We start from the raw sequence: 18817 nt of genomic DNA, 5'->3' as shown, positions 1-18817 counted from the left end.
GCTTCGGGCGAATAAGGGGAAACGCAAGCTATCACAATTTCCCGGCACTCGAAGGCATGCCGTTGTAACAATGATCACACGAACAATGAAGATTTTAAATTGTAAAATAACTTTTCCTAGCTTCGCAAATTTAGAAAACTAATTTTATAACGCGATAGATTAGGTGCTTACGATTATGTAGGTATAAATCTTGAAGTTGATTGACGTATTCGACCGCACAAAATACAAGTTTAGGCAAGAGTGACCTTGGACACGTCTGCACCCTTCCGCGTTACGACTCATAGATAGATGATAGAGAGACATATAGTTAGATAGATAGACGAAGCCCTTTGTACTGAAAGTCCTGCCTGGTTTGGATTCCGTCCATGATGTGAAGAACCTTTATCAGGTCTCTTTTGACTAAAAGTGAGTTAACCGGTCTAATATGGCGGTGGAGGGTTTTACTCTCGGTAACTCGGGTTTTTCATCCCTTAAAATAGGCAAACCGATCCCGTGAACACTCATGGCTACAGTTTTAAATATACTTACGGCAAGGAAGATAACGGGAAGCCATCTTGCTGCATAATCATCTCCCTGGTATTGTAGCATGTGGCTGCCCCACCTGCCCAGAGGCTGAAGTGGGAAACGCAAAAATAAATAGCATTGTTATGTGATTTAAACGCTGTAATTAGTGAGATATACGGAACGCAATTGAATGCGATTACTATATTATGAATTCTGTATGAATTGCTTTCTAGTAATGTGATAAAAAATGTCTTGTAATGCAACAAACGTGCACTACCATAGCGTAACGTTAAACAGAATTAAAATAAACGTTGTGGAGTTACGAATTATGGATGTATAATATTCATTAGTGTGTGGAAATCTCCTCAGTACTTATGTTTAAGACAATTTTCGCTGTAAATATTGTTATCTGACCTAATGATCGAAATTATGCAGAAAAAACTACTTCCTTTATTATTCACGAAATATATATATATATAGATATATATAGATATGTAAGATGGCTTAATTATTTTTATTAAATAAAATAAAGGAAATAATTTCAAAGATATCTTATTTAAGATGAGCAGATTTTACCGTTCCCAAAGCGTGAAGATTCCTGTTCCCTTTGACCTCCCCCCTCTTCCGGAATGTTTGTTGGGAAACGCTTCACACCCTAGATAGTTGCACTGGGTTTATGACGTCATTAAGGTTTTATTAACAGGAAGGAAACTGCAACACACAGGAAATCGAAATGCTCTATTGGAGATGAAATGCAAAACACAACTGGAGAGAAAGTAAATAATATTATTAATGATGATAATGATGGCTGTTTTTTCTCCTTATTCCATTTAATAATCGAACTATGCAGCAACAGACGGAACGCAATTATAGTGAGAAAAATTGAATCAGTAGTCTCACTTATGAAAATTTTATTATAGGAAAAGAAACTCCTGAAACTCACCAACTCAAATGAAAATTAAATCAACTAGCTGAACTACAATCCCCAATTATTAAATAATTTTAAGACTTTTCAATAAAATTCATGCCCATTATGCATTCCATGTTCTGCTCTTCGTTTTAATTTAAAAGCGCTTGCATTTGTATAGAAATAAATGAGTTCAGTATTTAAAATACTGAAATCTGATCATAGGTAGGAATTTCTGAAAAGATTGGGAAAATCGTTTCATCGAATGCGTGATACAGTGTAATAAATGCTTCTCAACCATCCCTTACCATCATCCCCTCTTCCTTCTAGTAGTTACATTTTATTAATAATCCTGAGGTTGACATGGCGACTAACATTCAAATATGTATGAAAATGTTCTACGACAACAGCTACTGCTAAAACAGTGTAGTTTTCCTACTCTCCTGCATTCTTATAAGGACTGTATCTTTGAAACATACATGGATATTTATGAATAATAAAAAGAAAATTCCCAAATGCGATCATCATTCTGCTTATTGAATGATACTGGAACTGGCCTGAAAGAATGTATATTTCACCTGCACAATTAGAGTTTGGATTGATTAGCCTTTAGTCCAAGAATTGTTCAAAGAAGAAGTAAGTTTACAACCTTCTATCGGCCAAATTCTAATTAAAAATGAGTTTTGAACCGAAGTTTATTCTAGTACACTAATGAATCTGTTGTCAGTAATTATTATTTTAGTGTTTTAAATCAATTTACATATTTCGAACGCAATTACCATAACTGCAGTAAACGAAAACAAATATGATGAAAGAAGTTATCACAGTTCTGAAATATCATGCCGTAGGATGCCATCACCAGCTAACAGATGGATCAAATAGCACAGGTGGATAAAACAAATCGAATAAAGGAGAATATTGAAGAGAACATTGTCGATTTCAATGTACACTAATTTAGGTTTTTATTTAATATGTCGGACTCTAAAAAGTATGCCTTTTGTAGCTTTAGAGACGAATATTACACACAATATAGAGAGCAAATAATTGTTTTAGTGTAAGTTCATTATTTAATGAAAGAAATGGAATAAAGATATTGTAGTGACTCAATCGATGTGATAATTAGCATTCAGCCAAAAGAATTGAAAGTTGCACAGCTGTTTAGTTTCCGTTATTGCAGGAGGATGTAGTATTTATGATTACGCAGATCGAATATTTATCCCTTGGAAATCAGCAAGTAGACGTTATTGCTACCGTGGAAAGAACGGAGTTCTCAGGTAACTCGGTTTTATTGCACATATAAGAAAAGTAAGAAAGATATGTTAGTATTAGTGAACATATCCTGTGATATGTTCACTAATGGGTAATGACAGATTTAATCACCACTTTAAATCAACACTTTGTTAAACATCGAAAACGATTTGGTCAAATTGACATCCGCCGAAATAACTCATAAGGAAATTAACACCTGATGGAAGTTGATGATGAACGAATGCTGAGTGTGAATTTGAAACACGTTTCAGTTAATAACAGGAATATCTCTGGCATGAATAGCATGGAGAAAACTTTAAAATGCTCTTCAATCGTTATTAATTCTTATATAAAAACGAAGCGTAATGAACAATCTCATACTGTTTCTCCTGTGAAATGAATTAAGCCGCATTTGTGAGTATTTATTACTCTTGTCTTAACGACGACGTTAACGACATCGCAATATATAATGCTAATTATAATGTTAGAAGAGAATAAATAATTAAAATAAAAAAGATGATATGTTATTGTTTACCAGGGAGACTTGGACTGTTACAGTGAAGATGAAATAAATTTCTTCTCGCAGAGGAATGCGAGACGAATATTGCATAAGAAACATCAGGTGTATATAACTGACTATGTTACAGGAAGTAGTGTTAAGATTATTTGTCACTTCCTTTCGGAGATAAGAAACAGAAAATTATTATACAAGGGGATTTTGTTATGGGAAATGTTGAATGACAGAATGAAAGTATTATGCAACCGCTAAGAAAATTTCGGAGCAACTTCTTCGGAGTTATGGAAAGCAGAATGTACTAAAACCTGCTTGTGACTGAATCTTAGATTTCATAATAATAGAATTACTAAAAGAAAGACATAAAGCTTCATTTCAGCGATGTATAATTACGTAGGCAAATCGGGTAAAAAATTCTACATTATTTCAAAGCCAAATGTTTGTAGAAACTAGGAAAGTTTCGTATATATTCTTGTAATTGTATTTTTATGAGGACAGTATTCTCGTAAGCTCTCGAATCAAATTAGGAAACTTTCAATTTCTGCAAATATTTGCATTTGAAATAATTTTGGATCTGGTATTCACTTTGCCTATGTAATTAAAAAATGTTCGTTGAATTTTCCATTTTCCGTTTCCTCAGTCAACCCCAGCCCGAATATTTTCTGGCTGGAGTTGAATGCGGATAACTGAAACCGCGTATCTTGAGCCCTCGGATAAGGGGAGACTCTTTAATATCTCTCAATTATCTGCTCTCTTGCCCACCTCACCAACCCTATATCCATCGCCATGTGCTTCCGTTTACCGATTAGAATTCCTTGTGGTATCCTGTCAAATGCTTTTGCAAAGCCCAGCAGTATCACTCTAAATCCATTACCATTATCCAAACACAGTGGTTACTGTGTTATAAAACGTGAGAAGGTTACTGAGTTATTTGCCTTTCACAAAACAAATTTGCCCCAGAACATTATCCCATTTCTGTCTATCAGTTACTATATTTTGTTTATGAACAACCTCTCCTATACCTTGACAACAACAACTCCTGGTATGTTGATCTTTCTGTAATATAGCACATCGTCATTGGAGCCTCATTCATGCAACCCTCTTTTCACCCCCCTGGGCCTAACCCAGAGATTAAACAAGGTGGTCAAGGGTACTGACAGTTTTAGCATATACCAGTTCGAGACTGCGAAGATGCTAGAACTGTCTGTATCTGTGAATACAGCTATTTAATGCAATAGCTATATTCCCATAAGGTTCTGTAATATGCTAAGCCCCTCCATTTCATTTACCTCAGTTCCCATATAAGCCTTCCCCCCCCTCTCTCTCTTTCTCTCTGTTGCAATATCTCCACTTGGATGATATACTGTTGCAAAGGGTTTACTTAGTAATTCTGCCATTCAACTGATTCAGTTACCATTCTAAAATCGGCGTTGATTAAAATCAATCTGCAATAAATATTCTTCTTTCACTTGTAGCATATCGAGAGAACTATTTGAGATTATCTTTGGCATGCACTGCTAATTTCCTTTCATACTCTACTTTTGCCATTCTTACCACACTGGTTGCCATTCTGGCTTGTGATTTATTATTATTATTTTTTTTTTTTATGTTGAGCCCATACACAGCAGGTTGGTTAGTCAACCTGTAGTGCATTAGAACCATGTATGGGTAGTGGGTCGGGAAAGGAGGAACCTGTTCACATTCGATTTGAATGATTTTAATTGTATTCCTTGCGAAACACAGCAGGTGGGAGACTGTTCCACAATGCAGCAGTTGCGGGATGAAGGAAGAGGAAAAGAAATTTGTTCTGTTTGTTCCTAGGTGTACTGTGAAGGGATGTTGTGCAGTAGCTGCACGTGTTCCTATGAGCTCAGTACTGAGTGGGGGAATTATTGATGTTATTTCAGATGAGCATTTCCCATTGAAATATTTGTAGAATATATATATACTGCAGAGATCATACGTCTGTGTGAAAGTGGGGAGAGAGAATTGGTAAGGGATGGATCATTGATAAGTCTAATTGATCTCCTCTGTATTGAGTCGATCATTTTGAGAGAGCTTTTAGGGCCCCTACCCCATACGTGAGAGAAATATTCAATAGTTCGGGGATTCTTGACTTGTATAATGTTAATAGCTGTTCGGGGGTTACGTATCGTCTTGACCGAAAGAGAAATCCTAGTTTTATTGAGGCCGAGGATGCAATATTTCAGTTACGTTTATGCCAGAAGAGGTTTGATGTGAGGGTGATTCCAAGGAGCAAGATCTCAGATTGTCTGGAAATTTGGGTGTCGTCAACAAGGATACTGGAAAAAAATGGTTCTTTTTTATGGGAAAAAGTACAGAACTGGGTTTTGTTAGCATTGAAATTTATGAGGTTATCCGAACCCTATTTGGAGATCGGAGTTGTGGGTGGTGGTGGTTGATGTTCTGTAGGTTGAGGTGAGTCGTCTAGAATAAGGCTTATCAAATGCACGCGAGGAGTGTAATGTGCTGTCGTCGGCAAAACTGTGTATTGGGTTGGAGGTCAATTGCATATGGCGTTGATGTATAGCAGTAAGAGAGTTGGTGAGAGGACAGAACCTTGTGGGACCCCAGCATTAATTGAGTGGTGTGAGGATAGGGAGCCGTCAACCTTCACACACACAGTGTGCGTCCAGACAGAAAACTCGCAATCCACCTACAGAAGTCCTGGGTCAGACAATGATGGTAGCTTGCCTAGTAGGCCTTTGTGCCAGACCTGGTCGAAGGCTTTGGAGATATCTAGTGCAACTACATGAGATTCACCAAACCTCTCCATAGCATTTGTCCAGAGATGAGTGACGTATATGACTAGATCTCCTGTTGATCGGTAGTGGTGGAATCCATACTGGCGGTCAATTATTTGGTGAGTGTCTTCAAGATAGTGTAGGAGTTGAAAATTGATGATTTTTTCCATTACATTTGACAGGACTGAGGTAAGCAAGATAGGGTGATAATTGGATGAGAGTGACTTGTCACCCTTCTTGGGGATGGGATGAATATAAGCCAATTTTCACTTTGTGGGATAGATTCCAGTGAAGTAGGAGAGTATATATAGGTGACATAGGATAGGAGTTAATTCTGGAGCACAAACGTTCAGAAGGGGGAATGCCATCGGGGCAAGGAGAATTTTTTGTGTCTAATTTGGACAGTATTTTTCTGATATCATCCTCTCAAAAGGATATAGGAGGTATTGTATGTTGGGTGTCTGGAATCGTTGGGGAACATTTACCATCGTCAGTTATGCATGCATTTGAAGCAAAGTATGAGTCCACATGGTTGGCTTTTTCTGTTGGTGATGAAGCAGTAGAGCCATCATTGTGTAATAGGTATGGGAACAATGTTGGAAAGAAGTTACAGCCAATTAATTTGACGAAAGACAAAAAGGCTCTGCTGCCGTTTGAACAGGCTGCTAGTTTCCTGCTTTTAGCTCTTTCGAACTCTATTTTGGAAGCGTTGATTGTTTTATTTGCATCTATTACGGGCTTCGGTGTATGCTTTGAAGTAGGATTAGGTTCTTGATTTCAGCCAGTCGTGGCATGTCTGGTGTTTCTTCTCTACATCCTTGGTACATCTTTTGAAGAACCAAAGTTTCGTTAGGGAGTGGTAGTTCAGAGTGCTGTGTGAAATGTATGTATTCATGCCGGTGAGGATTACCTTGGTACTAAGCTCACTACATATGTTTGGGTTGAAAGGCCGGAAGCAATATTCCAACCATGGGAATGCGGCATACAAAATGCAGAGGCTGTCCAACTTGGCACTGTTATAGTGACAACTGGGACTCCCCTACAAGAGTGTCTGTGTAAGCGTTGTTGCATGGGGGAGGAGATGAGCACTAGGTTGTGGTCAAAATTGCCCAGGGGACTCACTACTTTCACTGTGTATTTGGAGGGTTCATTGGTGAGAAAGAGATCTAGGAGGTTTTGGGAGTGGTTTTTGTTATTTGGTATTCTGGTTGGCATCTGGACAAGTTGTGTAAGGTCGTTAGTGATGGTAAATGTTTCGGCGTCTCTGCCTGCAAGATCTGTACAACTGGAGGAGGAAAGCCAGTTAGTGTTGTGAACGTTAAAATCGCCTGGAAGGACGATTTTGCTGTTGGCAAAGTGGGATTGGAGAAAGTCGACTTTTAGGGAGAGGACATTAAAGAGCTCAGAGTGGTTGGTTACTTTGGGGGAGCGGTAGAGGCAGCAGATGAATTGGACTGAGTGGGGAAGGGATATTTTCAAACCCAAGAAGGTCAAAGTTGGGTGATTCTAGGTTGGGTGCTCTATGGCAAGGTATGCCGGAGCGGATGTATGCGCAGGCACCACCCTTGGGACGAAAGTTGTTGAAGAGTGAGTAGTTTGGGAGGTTGAGTTAAGTGGTGCCGGGGGGAGGTGAGGTTTGAATTTCTGCCAGGAAGAGTAATAGGGGTTTGGTAGACAGTAGGTAGCAGTGGACACTATTCAGGTTGGAGTTTAGGCCACGGATGTTGGTGAAATGGATGTGTAGGGTTTTGTGAGTCGTATGTTGGACCGCATGGGTCTTGCACATTTCCTATGCAGTGCCTGCATGCTAGTATCCATGGTGGTTGTTAGTGGCATCACTTGGTTTTTTTCACCAGTTTATCTTGTCTGTAGTTGACAGTCAACTGTTGTCACCATTTTGACGTTTTTCTTCGAGTTGCCTTCGAAGCTGGCGTCTTTGTTCTCTTTGCAAATAATAAGTTTGGTTGTGCACGTAAGCGTGATTGGGGACAGGTGTCTTTGAACTTGTTGTTGATCGCTGTTATTATATTTGATGTGCTTGCCGGCGTGTCGCAAGTCACTTTTACTAGGCGCAGAAAGTTCGTACTGTCTTTCCTTGTATTTATAGGCCGGAAACAATGGCACACGATGATATTCTTAGGATAGATGTTGCATTCTTCGGCAAGTTGCTTGATATCCTCTTGTAATGATTTTCCGTTTTCCGTCGAGAAGTTCCGTTGACGCGATTAGATCGCGAAGTTCTTTCACTGGCGAAGTGGAGCTTGCGTTGCACTGATTTCGATTTGTTCAAGCTTAGCTTTGACTGCACGTTTTTGTCGGTAACAGTTTCATTTAAAGCATTGATGTGCTGTTCCAGGTTTTCGAGACGTTTACCTATGTTCAGAAGTTGTTTTACCGAAAGAAGGCACAGCGAACAAAAGGACGGCTGGTTAAGTTCGGTAAGTAGCTTATGCGCAGCTTCGTATATTTTCGCACAAGAAGCGTATATCCAGTGGCAACAGAACTCGCAGAATATGCCCTTTTTTCTGTCTGTGACACGTAATAAGGGATGTCAGTGGCGGTCGACTGCATGTGGCGGAGGGATACGTGGTGCTCGTTCGCCGTTGGTTTTTGGTGGCGCCATCTTTTCTGCGTACGGTAGGCATTGTGGGCGCTTATGTGACTTGAATTGGAAGTATAGCTGTTTTAATACACAATAAGTACTTACTGTTTGTATTGAAGTATTCCGCTGCTCGGCACCCGCTGTTAGCTTTCTGTTTGATGGTTAATTTCGATGGAGAAACACTCGCAATGAGCACAATCTTGTAGTACCTTATTCACTGACGCCGCCTGGCGAATTGACCTTATTCACTGACGCTACCTAGTGATTTTTACTTTTCATGTGATTGCTTGTTACTTTTCTCCTTGAATTCCCGCAATAATATTTTCCTGCATTTCTTTTTATTTGCAGCTCCAGCTTAATGATGATATGTAATTCTTCTTCTTCTTCTTTCACTATGCATTATTCCCGCTTCATGCAGAGTCCGCGTGTTACTTGTTTGCGACTTCATGTTAGTACCACTTCCAACCGACTCGTTGCCTAGTCTGCCGCTGGGGGGAAGGATATATTTTTGACTGTAGAGGCGTATGTTCACGGGGCCGGTTTGCCTGCTTGCGGGATGAAAACGCCAGATAAACTGACGGAAAAAAACCCTACTGCCGCGCCCAAGACCGGCGAACTTGGCTATGCCTGAAGAAAATCCTCAAAATTCCTCACATCTTCGACGGGAATCGAACCTGTGACACTCCTTCCTCATACATGTGGTTGCGAAGCGCAAAGCCACTAGGCTTACCGCGCGGACTAATGATGATATGTAATTACTTAATGCAATTACTAAATCGCGCACTCTCGAACCCCTAGTATATTCCATTACATGCTGCCTCAGGTAATTATCCCTTAGTAACTGCATAAATTCCGTGTCCTTTTCTGCCATGTGTCCTCTCCTCCTTCCGATCTACGTTCTCTTACTTGAAATCCCCCATAATCATTACCCGCCATCCACTCATTGAGTCTATTTTCCGATGCATACTGTCACCATTGTCATTTCCATTCCCTGGCCTAGTTCCCTGGCCTAGAGCAACATCCATTTGTATATTTTGTTCTGCTGGACTCTGTTTCACACCAGACAGGATAGCCACAAATGTCTTATTTTCACTTAACTGCAGTTGAACTCTTACTCTCTTTTGTTGTAGGTCATCGGCACTCCTTATGAATTACTGAAATATTTCAACTTTATGGGATGCCGTCCATGTAATATTCTGTACATGCGTAGACCTTTAAAATACAGTACTTAGAAAGAAATCAACAGGCACACAATGGACAAGATGCAACATGCCATGTAACGAATCATATGTTTATAGCCGGTATAAATTGCAAGAATAGGATTCTCCCAAGTAGGTGCAATATGTTGTGAGAGCATTCTGAGCAAAATTGTTGCGAGAAAAGGAATAACGGATATCGAAAGAGGCGTCGTGATGCCAAGGCATTAATTGTTAAATTGGGTCATCTCAGGTCAACAACCTTAGTGAGCTGGCATAGCGGACTGAGTCAATTGCAAGCGCTACCCGCATTGGACGACTCACCACACTCATCGAACGTGACAGAAGGGTGCTACGAAGTATAATATGTAAGATTATATTTATTTTAATAAAAAGATTTAATGACTAAAACCGAGAATAATAGTAAGGCTTTATTGAAATAAAAACACAACTAGTTTCGGTGACATTTTTATAATTTAATTTCTCATTTATGGCATAACTAGCCGAAGATTTTAATGCTAATAACTTGAAAATCAAATTTTATTTCTAACTTAAGTTAAATCGATGGATACTGAATTTTTTGAATTTACGCATTCAATTCCGAAACAAAAAATACCTACCAAATTAGATTCTCCTGAATTTTCCCGCTTTTTACACGACTCTAGAGGAGATGTACCTTGTAATTTTACAAAAGGCTAGGTAAAACAACAACAACAAACATTTTTCTTCACCCACTCTTGTATTTTTTTTTTTTTGCTAACTAATTCTGGTTAATGTATTCCATAAACAAATGAAAACAAACAAATAAAAAAACACGTGTATAAAACATTATACGTATATGAAGGAGGTGTGTACTAAATACTACAAATTTAGATTGATTCAATTAAATTCATTTAGATTAGGAGCCTGTGTAGCTCAGTAGAAGTGGCGTTTGCACTGTACAGCGCTTCACCACACGATAAAAGCCGTTTGAATCTAGTTGCCGACTAGAGGAACTTTTTCTAAGCCTTTTCTCGACCAGTTCCAGAGTCAGTCGATCTCTGTCACGGGCTAGCGGGTTTTTCCTCCTGGAAACTCGGGTTTTTCGTCCCGTAAACTCAAGAAAATCGGCCGTCTAACCCACACTATTTTCAGACATTAAATATATTGTGTTAGGGTTAGGGACCACCAGATGGCGGCACTTACTAGCCGCCTTCTTCACTGCACGCCAATTAATTAGTGATAGACTTGGACCAGCTATCTCTAATTGGCTACCAGTGGAGATTGAACTGATCAGTCAGTCTCCAAAAGTTAGAAAGGGCTTAAAAACGGCCTCGCCTACTCCCTATACGGTAACAAAAAGGCGTTAGCTGATTTTCTTTTTTTTATGATTTTTTTTAGTTATTTATTTATTGAATACAGTTACTTCGTTGCGATTAATCTACAAGTGTCAATGAAAATCCTCTAGTGAATCAAAGCCTAGTTCTTATGATAGCACCATTAAGCCAAGGGAATACCTTTTCAAAGGTGCATCGCGCCATGTAAACCGCCACTTATTTTCAGCCGGTATTAAATGTAGGAATATGATTCTACGAAGTCAGTGCAACTGTGTTCTGGTAAAATGGCTGCCAGAAGGAAACTGACGGAATTCGCATGAAGGGTTGTAATATGAAACTATCTTGATAGCATATTTGTTCGACAAATTGACCATCCTAAGGTAACAGTCAGTAACGTCATACTGAGGTGGAAGCGTGCGGAGTTTGTTTTAAGTTTTACCAGCAATGGATAACCCACCACACAGAGCGGACGTGAACTTAAGGTGCTACAAATGATAATATGTAAAAACTACCATTCATCGGGCGACCTATACGTTGAATGCGGAATTCCGACCATCGACTGGGACACCAACCTATACAGACGCATTCAGAACGGAGTACAACATGGATTTCCATAGCAGTACCACAATATGGCAGACTCACATTACCCAAACCAACATGCAGCCTTCTCTTCAGTGGTGTGGTGTAAAGAGCGTGTACAGTGGGATGCGGAATAGTAAGCTAATTCTGATGAAAAACTTATTCAATCTATTCAAAAGAACGGAACTGCATTCCAGAAATTTAATGGAAGGTTTATAAAAAATTAAGGAAATTGTTTAACTTAAATAAGTAACAGATTACTCCTCTAAAATCTTTTCAATGGAATCGAATAAATAAGCTGTAAATCGTTTAGTGATATTAATTTGCTGGAATTTTGCCCTCGTTTTTATTATACGCTGCTCAAAACAATTAAGAAATATTTTGGTTTCCTTGTAAATTATATTCGCATTCATTTTAAAATATTCTTAATATACAACAGTTTAGAACACGCAACTGCGTACAAAATCAGGTTAAGACTTGTTGAAAAGTTTCTTAGCCGTATTAGCATCAGAGGGTATAAAAGAGAAGCTTGTTGCGCTCACTTCCACAGTTCATGATTATCACTTCAATTGTAAACGTATGTCACCTACCACCCATTATTTTGTTAAAAATGTCTAGCAACATGATATCCCGAAATCCATGGCTTGGAGAGCCATTGGTTGTTTAGAAGCTGGACAAACGCAGCTGGTATCTCGACACGCTTTGAGATACTCAAGCGTGTTGAGTATCGCATAGTAATTTTGCGAATCACTTTGGAATCTCTTTCTAGAGACGGGAAATGTTTGCCGAAGACAAGTTCAAGGTCGCCCTTCACAACAACTCCAAGAGACGATCAGTATTTGTCATTAATTGCGAGAAGAAATCGAACGCTTAACGCAACACAACTTCAAGCAAATTTGTCGCATCAACAGGGAGGCTGGTATCGACACAGACAGTACGAAATCATCTTCATGCATTAGGTGTATATGCTTGAAGATAAATGGTTTGCATTCCACTTACTGCAAATCACAAAAGAGCCAGAAGAATTTGGGCACAGCAACACCTCAATTTTCAAAAGAGAATGGAGCTCGTGCACGTTCTAGTGCCGAGTCGAGGTTCAGTCTGTACTTGATATGGCGTGAAAGTGGAACAAGAAATAATCCAGTTGGTGAAAGTCCACATCGTCGAGGTGGGTGTTTGATGGTATGGAATGGATTAAGTGTAGGTTGCCATACTGATCTGTATTTTATCAGAAACGGTTCCTTAACAGCTCAAAGATATAGCGATAAGATTTTGGAACCTATAGTTTCTCCATATGCTGCTGCAATTGCCAAAGAATTCATTTTTATGCATGACAATGCTAGATTACACCGTGCAAATTTGGTACAAGAGTGGTTTGAGGAAGAATGTATTGTTCGAATTGACTGGCCGCCTGTTCTCCTGATTGCAATCCAATCGAACATGCCTGGGATGCGTTAGGTAGGCGCTTTTCTGCTCTCGTGGTGAGAGCAATTTCTGTGAGAGAAATTGCTCTCACAGAAGAGTGGGAAAATATCCCACAAGAACTTTTTGATCATCTTATCCATGCAATTAAAGCAACCATGCAATCAAGATGTAACGCTTTTTTGGTTGTTAATGGAGACCATACGCCCTATTAAAAATTAACAAAAGTGTTTTTGGCTATTCTTGTTAAAATTATTTCATGCTAAAATGCATAATTGTCAAATTTGTAATAAATATCGATCGAACAATATCTCAGCAATTATACCCTATCCAGAAGTAAGAAATATTTATTCATGTATAAAGTACCCAATAGTTATAATTATTTGCAGAAATTTATAATTATCCGACAGAAATTAAAGTATCCCCTAATTGTTCTGAGAAGTGTATTTAATTATTATTAGATTATTAAGAGAAAATACGCCTGTATTTTAATTTTCTCAGCTTATATTTAAAGCACAAAATGCAGTTTTATTTTCCAATCTACCTTAGTTACTCTACACATAACATATTTCTAACACTATAATCTTAGACTTTACAATCTCAGTTAACTTCTACTCTATAGATCAAATCCTGTTTAAACATTCTTAAATATTCATAATATTCAGATTCATACAGTGTCTGTCCTTTCAAAATCTTCTACAATAAACAAGTCTTTTCTCATGCAGTCTCACTTAAATGATATCTCAGAGTCTCTTGTCATTAAAGTTCTACACAATATGTTGTGTAGAACTGTCTACTTAACTATACTCCTTTGTTTCTTTCTTTCCGATCGTCGATGTTTGAACTAGATCATCTCCTTGATTTCCATTATCACAGTACTTCGGACACGTAAATTCCTCGACGTTTTCCACGCGGCATGGCACGCTGCAGTATCTCGGGATTAGATTTCCCGTCGAAAACCCACCCGATCGCATGCCAGCGATATACCTATACCCAGAGCTCCGATCGACCACGAGTTGAACACAGGATACCAGAGATACGACCTCGAGGGAGGGGGGGGGGGGTTTCTAACACTTTTATACTTCCTCCCTAACGGCTATCACTGTAACTTTGGCCGTTCAGACGGCACGTATTTGCTGCGACGTGTGCATGACGTCATAATGTTCGATTGTCTCCCGCCACTTCTAAGCACGTTCTGTGAGCACGAAATCGCTTGGCGCAACCGTATGCCCCCCGAACTTCGAGATTACGTTTATTTAGATTATGTTTGTCTGGTTCTTACACGTATTTTCACAATAGGGTTAATTCACACTAAAGATAATGTCAACCTTAATTCAGTATTAAATTATACACATAATATTTACACAATTTTCCTACATATTATTTTCCTTTATATCAAGTAAATAACATCTCATTACTTTAAAATTCTTTCTTTTCCTTTCTTATTAATGTATTGTAACTTACTCATACCTGGATACCAAGCATATTTTAATGTTTCTTATTGGGTGGTTGCTCTGTTATACAATGATAAGATGAAAATTTTATATTTCAGCTTATCAGGGTACAACAGCACACTGAAATGTAAGAACGACATGCTGAAAGCATGTACCTGCTTTGATAAGAGCTTTCCAGATCTTGTATTAATTGAGAAAATTGGTAGAATGTATTGAAATCCAGGTGTTTAAAGCGGCTTCATTGGTGATTTGCACAATAAAGACAGTAATAGTTTTAATTTAGTCTTTTATCTCCTCTTATATGGTAACTTTTCTTTTTCTTGTTTTAAGACATCGGTGACACTAAAGCAGCAGATCATTTTCTCTTATCATACATTAGTTCACCGCTATTGTAGTGCACTGGCTATAATAGATATTTCTTTATTATTAATTCTTATTTATTCCATTTTAACATGATTACTTAATGGCGTAAACTTTTCCCAATGGTTCTTTTACAAATGTTATTGAAGTACAAAATCGTTTTGTAATTTTTTTTTTTTTGCTTATAGTTAAAAATTCATATAAAAACATTTCATGTTTCTGCAGCATTTCAGTAGATTTCCCATGAATATCACTAAAGAAAATATTAACATGAGGACAAAAGTTTTAAATAAAAGGTGCGATGATTTGGCTTTGTTTTTAAACCGGTTACTTTCATAATTTCATTCCTTGAACGCACACGCACCCACCCCTCACATAACAAAAACAAGTACTTCTTTGATGCTGAGAAATTTCACTATTAAATGTATTATCTGCAATACATACGTTATTTTATATTATAACTTTATTGATTTTTCAGATGCTCCGACGCATTGCACTAACGTCTCGATGGGATATAGAAAGGATTTTGCTCTTGCTCTTCTAAGGAGGTCGCTAATAACTGGGGTGGCCGAATTGGTGTCTACCAAAAATATAATACGGAAGATATTCAAAATATGTGTTATGTGCATATGCGTCTGTGGATTTGCGTATCAAACAAGTGAATTCTTATCATTGTATAGAAAATACCCATCATACGAAGACAGAAGAGGAAAAAATGCAGATGAGATAGAATACCCGGGTATAACCATTTGCAATGCTAATCCGTAAGTTAAATTAAGTCCTTAAATTTTATTGAACTTCCTTGTTCATTATCGTAATGAATGTAACCCGTGGAATATTGGCGTGCACGTGGAATGGAATTAAGAATAACTGTTACTTTTCAAATGGGAAATAATTCAATTTCGTCAGAATTTGTTATCACTAAAGAAAACCGATCTGCGGACAGAAGGTCAATTTTCTTTAGCAGTACCTCGCATTCCAATGAATTCTAGTTACAGTTTTCTAGGATACATAGTCCAAGGCTTGATGTAGTTAGAAATAACGCTAATATTAGTTTTATTGTCATGAACGAAAGAACAAAAATGTTATACAGTTCGGCAATGCATGTTCAGTGCTCAACTATATTTGAATTTTATTGATTCTTTGAAAGAAGGTATTTTACCGCTAACATTTCATTGGCCCTTTCATTATACCAAAGTTTCTAGTATTTTTCGTAAATCCTACAGAACAGAGAGATAGGATTGTGATTTTTAAACAATTTTTAAACCGGAACTTTATAACATTGTTAAAATCCGATTGGAACTTGCCTCTGATCAGTTAAACTATGCTATAGTTCTATTATGTACAATCGGATATTTCTTGACAGGGTTTAAGCCATTGTTTTGCTAAAATATTAGTTGTTTTAAGTTAGCTATAACACTTTGGATTTTCTTTCCGCAAATAGGGAAAAGATAGATGGATTTATCAATTCTTTCAGCAGTGTAACTCACGAAGTTTGCTATAATATCACTTCGTTATTACTGTGAGAAAGTGATTATTGAACTCTTCAGCTAATTTTCTGACTTCGTTTTCTTCATTACCAGTGATGTCTTTGCATGAAGGATTTGTTGTCATTTACCTTCGTTAATTTGCTTATTCCCAAATGTCAATTCTTTCCTGAAATTGCCTTGGGAGGTAGAAAAATCATTTCTTTGGTATTGTTTTGCTTTCCGTTAATTTATATTTTAATCGATTCCTATAGTAATGGAAAGTGTGTTCATAAATTGATCGTGTGGATAATTTCTGAATTTTGTATAAACTTCATCTCTAACTTATACATTGTAATTTTATACATCTTCTATGTAATACAGGGATTGCTTTCTCATATTTTGTCGATTTCTATAACTTTGATTGAATTTTGTATTTTACTGGTTAATATAGCAATAAATGTATGATACGGATTATGAATATTTGCTTTAATTTTTAATTGCAGAGAAGCAGTGCTCGAATTATGTTTCGAAGTCTGCAGTGATAAGTCCTGGGTAAAAATGCATTCTGTTGTATTAACTTTGAGCTGATTTTCAACTGCTTTTCTTTCTACTTAAAGTTATGCCAAATACATCTTCTATGCATCTATTTTTCTCGGTGGGGATCATTTATGTATTGTTCGATTAGAAGCATGCCAAATAAATCCATATAATCCTCAACAATTCCACATTCATATTTCCCATTAAGAGAATATTGTCAAATTTGATCTCGTCCAGTGCTCCTTCTATAACTTAATTTCATTGTTTTCTGTTTTCATTCTCCTTATTATTAACATTCATAATATTATTAACATTTACTAATATAGAACTTCAAAGGAAATTATACCTCAGGTTTGTTATAATTCCTATAATTATATTTTTTTAAATGCGCTTAAATGGCTCAAATCAAAATTTAGTTAATACCCAGTTTTATAGCAAGACGTATTGCCTCTAGAAGTCATTCTAATTGTCTAGAAATAAATCTTCTTGTTCTTATTATCTCGAATACTTCTTATATTCGTATGCAATATTTTGGACCATTTACAGTGTCTAGCATTAAGAAGCGCTTAAATTCTACTAAGTCATGAAATCTGCACATATGTTAGGAGTGCCATGACGTTATTCTTATCAGCGATTATTGTTTATATCTGATTTTCATACCTCGATAATTTCTCCGAATTTTTAGACGTCTTAGATGGACTAGAATCTTTACATTTTCGATGAGTCATTTGCCCTCTTTGACTCAGGTATATATTTCGTAATTTGTATCTGATCGCTTTGAATTAAGTCCATAGTTATAAGTATTGACTTATAATTATGAACTTTTCAATTTTCAATTTAGATAACCTTAGTTGTATGTGCAATTTTCTTCAGTCGCTTCATGTACTTTTGCATGTTTCTGATGTGTTGGATTCACCATTCACCATGGCGCACCAACAATTTATTCATAGTTTGTAGTGTTTTCTTGTTATTTCAGATCATCCACTGTTTCAGAATATGTTTAATTCCCAAGGAACTCCAGATCTGAGGTCTCGTATTCCGCGTTTCTAGTTCTAAGTTCCTTATCTTCTTGTTTGAGGAAAATAGACAGAAAGTCTTCTATCTTATTACCATATATTCTGCCGAATTTTTTAAGTCACTGAAGCCTTTTAGTCCATTTTTCCACTGAAGTCGTTTAATGTCCATTAAACGAACAATACAATTATTGTTGTTATCTCTTGAATGTATGGCTTATCTACCCAAGGTAATTTTGCCAGTGGACGTTGGCTTGCATTGGATTGACGTGCAAAGTAGTAGAAAGTATTAGAAGGTGTAAGACATCTTTTTTTGCCAAATGTGCATTTTCAGTTTTAGGTCTCTATCTTTTGAGTTCATATTACAGTGGTTTTCACTGAGATCCGCACAATTAAAATGATAATTACTTTTGCATTTATTCGCCATTTCATAACAGATGTAATAATGTGTATATATATATATTCTTATGCATTGCACTGGTCATTTCACTAGAGAGAAAGAAAATTGCGCTAATCCTCTCTCTTTCTTTTCTATTCTATATTCTAATCAATGACGAGTAGAACACTATTTGTTTGTAATTCAAACCACTAAACTTCACGTTTCTTCACAAGCAGCGATTTTCAGGGAATTGATTCTCAGTCCACTTTCCAATCCACAACCTAAATAGGAAGGTTTCTGTATTTGTATACCGCAGAAGGACATCTGGGTGGAACATGGCGAAGCTTTCTCTTGGGTTGACATGGTCCACAGCTCTTCATTCAACGTATTTTGAAAACAGCTCTGTCCGGGTCCAAGTTCGAATTCGGTGATCCGTGCTATAATGGAGGATAAAATTGGTAGGTTACTGTACCCACCGTCAGTTTTGTCTACTATTTGACATGAATTCCTTTGAATTAATTGTTTGTCTTCTAAACTTCTACAAACATGAGT

General features: G+C 37.3%; 1 protein-coding gene across 2 annotated transcripts in view; it reads left to right on the top strand.

The window, feature by feature from the left end:
* Positions 1-18817, top strand: part of LOC150106107 (epithelial sodium channel subunit gamma-like) — a 134310-nt gene that overhangs the window by 20277 nt on the left and 95216 nt on the right. For both annotated transcript variants that reach the window (XR_016548421.1, XR_016548420.1), the window contains exon 2: positions 15346-15631. The gene's annotated coding sequence lies outside the window, so the exon portion shown is untranslated. The remainder of the gene's footprint in view (positions 1-15345; positions 15632-18817) is intronic.

Source organism: Typopeltis vanoorti, chromosome 6 (assembly GCF_054136105.1).
Source record: "Typopeltis vanoorti isolate ZY-2024b chromosome 6, IOZ_Tvanoo_1.0, whole genome shotgun sequence".
Classification (NCBI taxonomy): Eukaryota; Metazoa; Arthropoda; class Arachnida; order Uropygi; family Thelyphonidae; genus Typopeltis; species Typopeltis vanoorti.
This window is presented reverse-complemented; position numbering and strand designations above follow the sequence as displayed.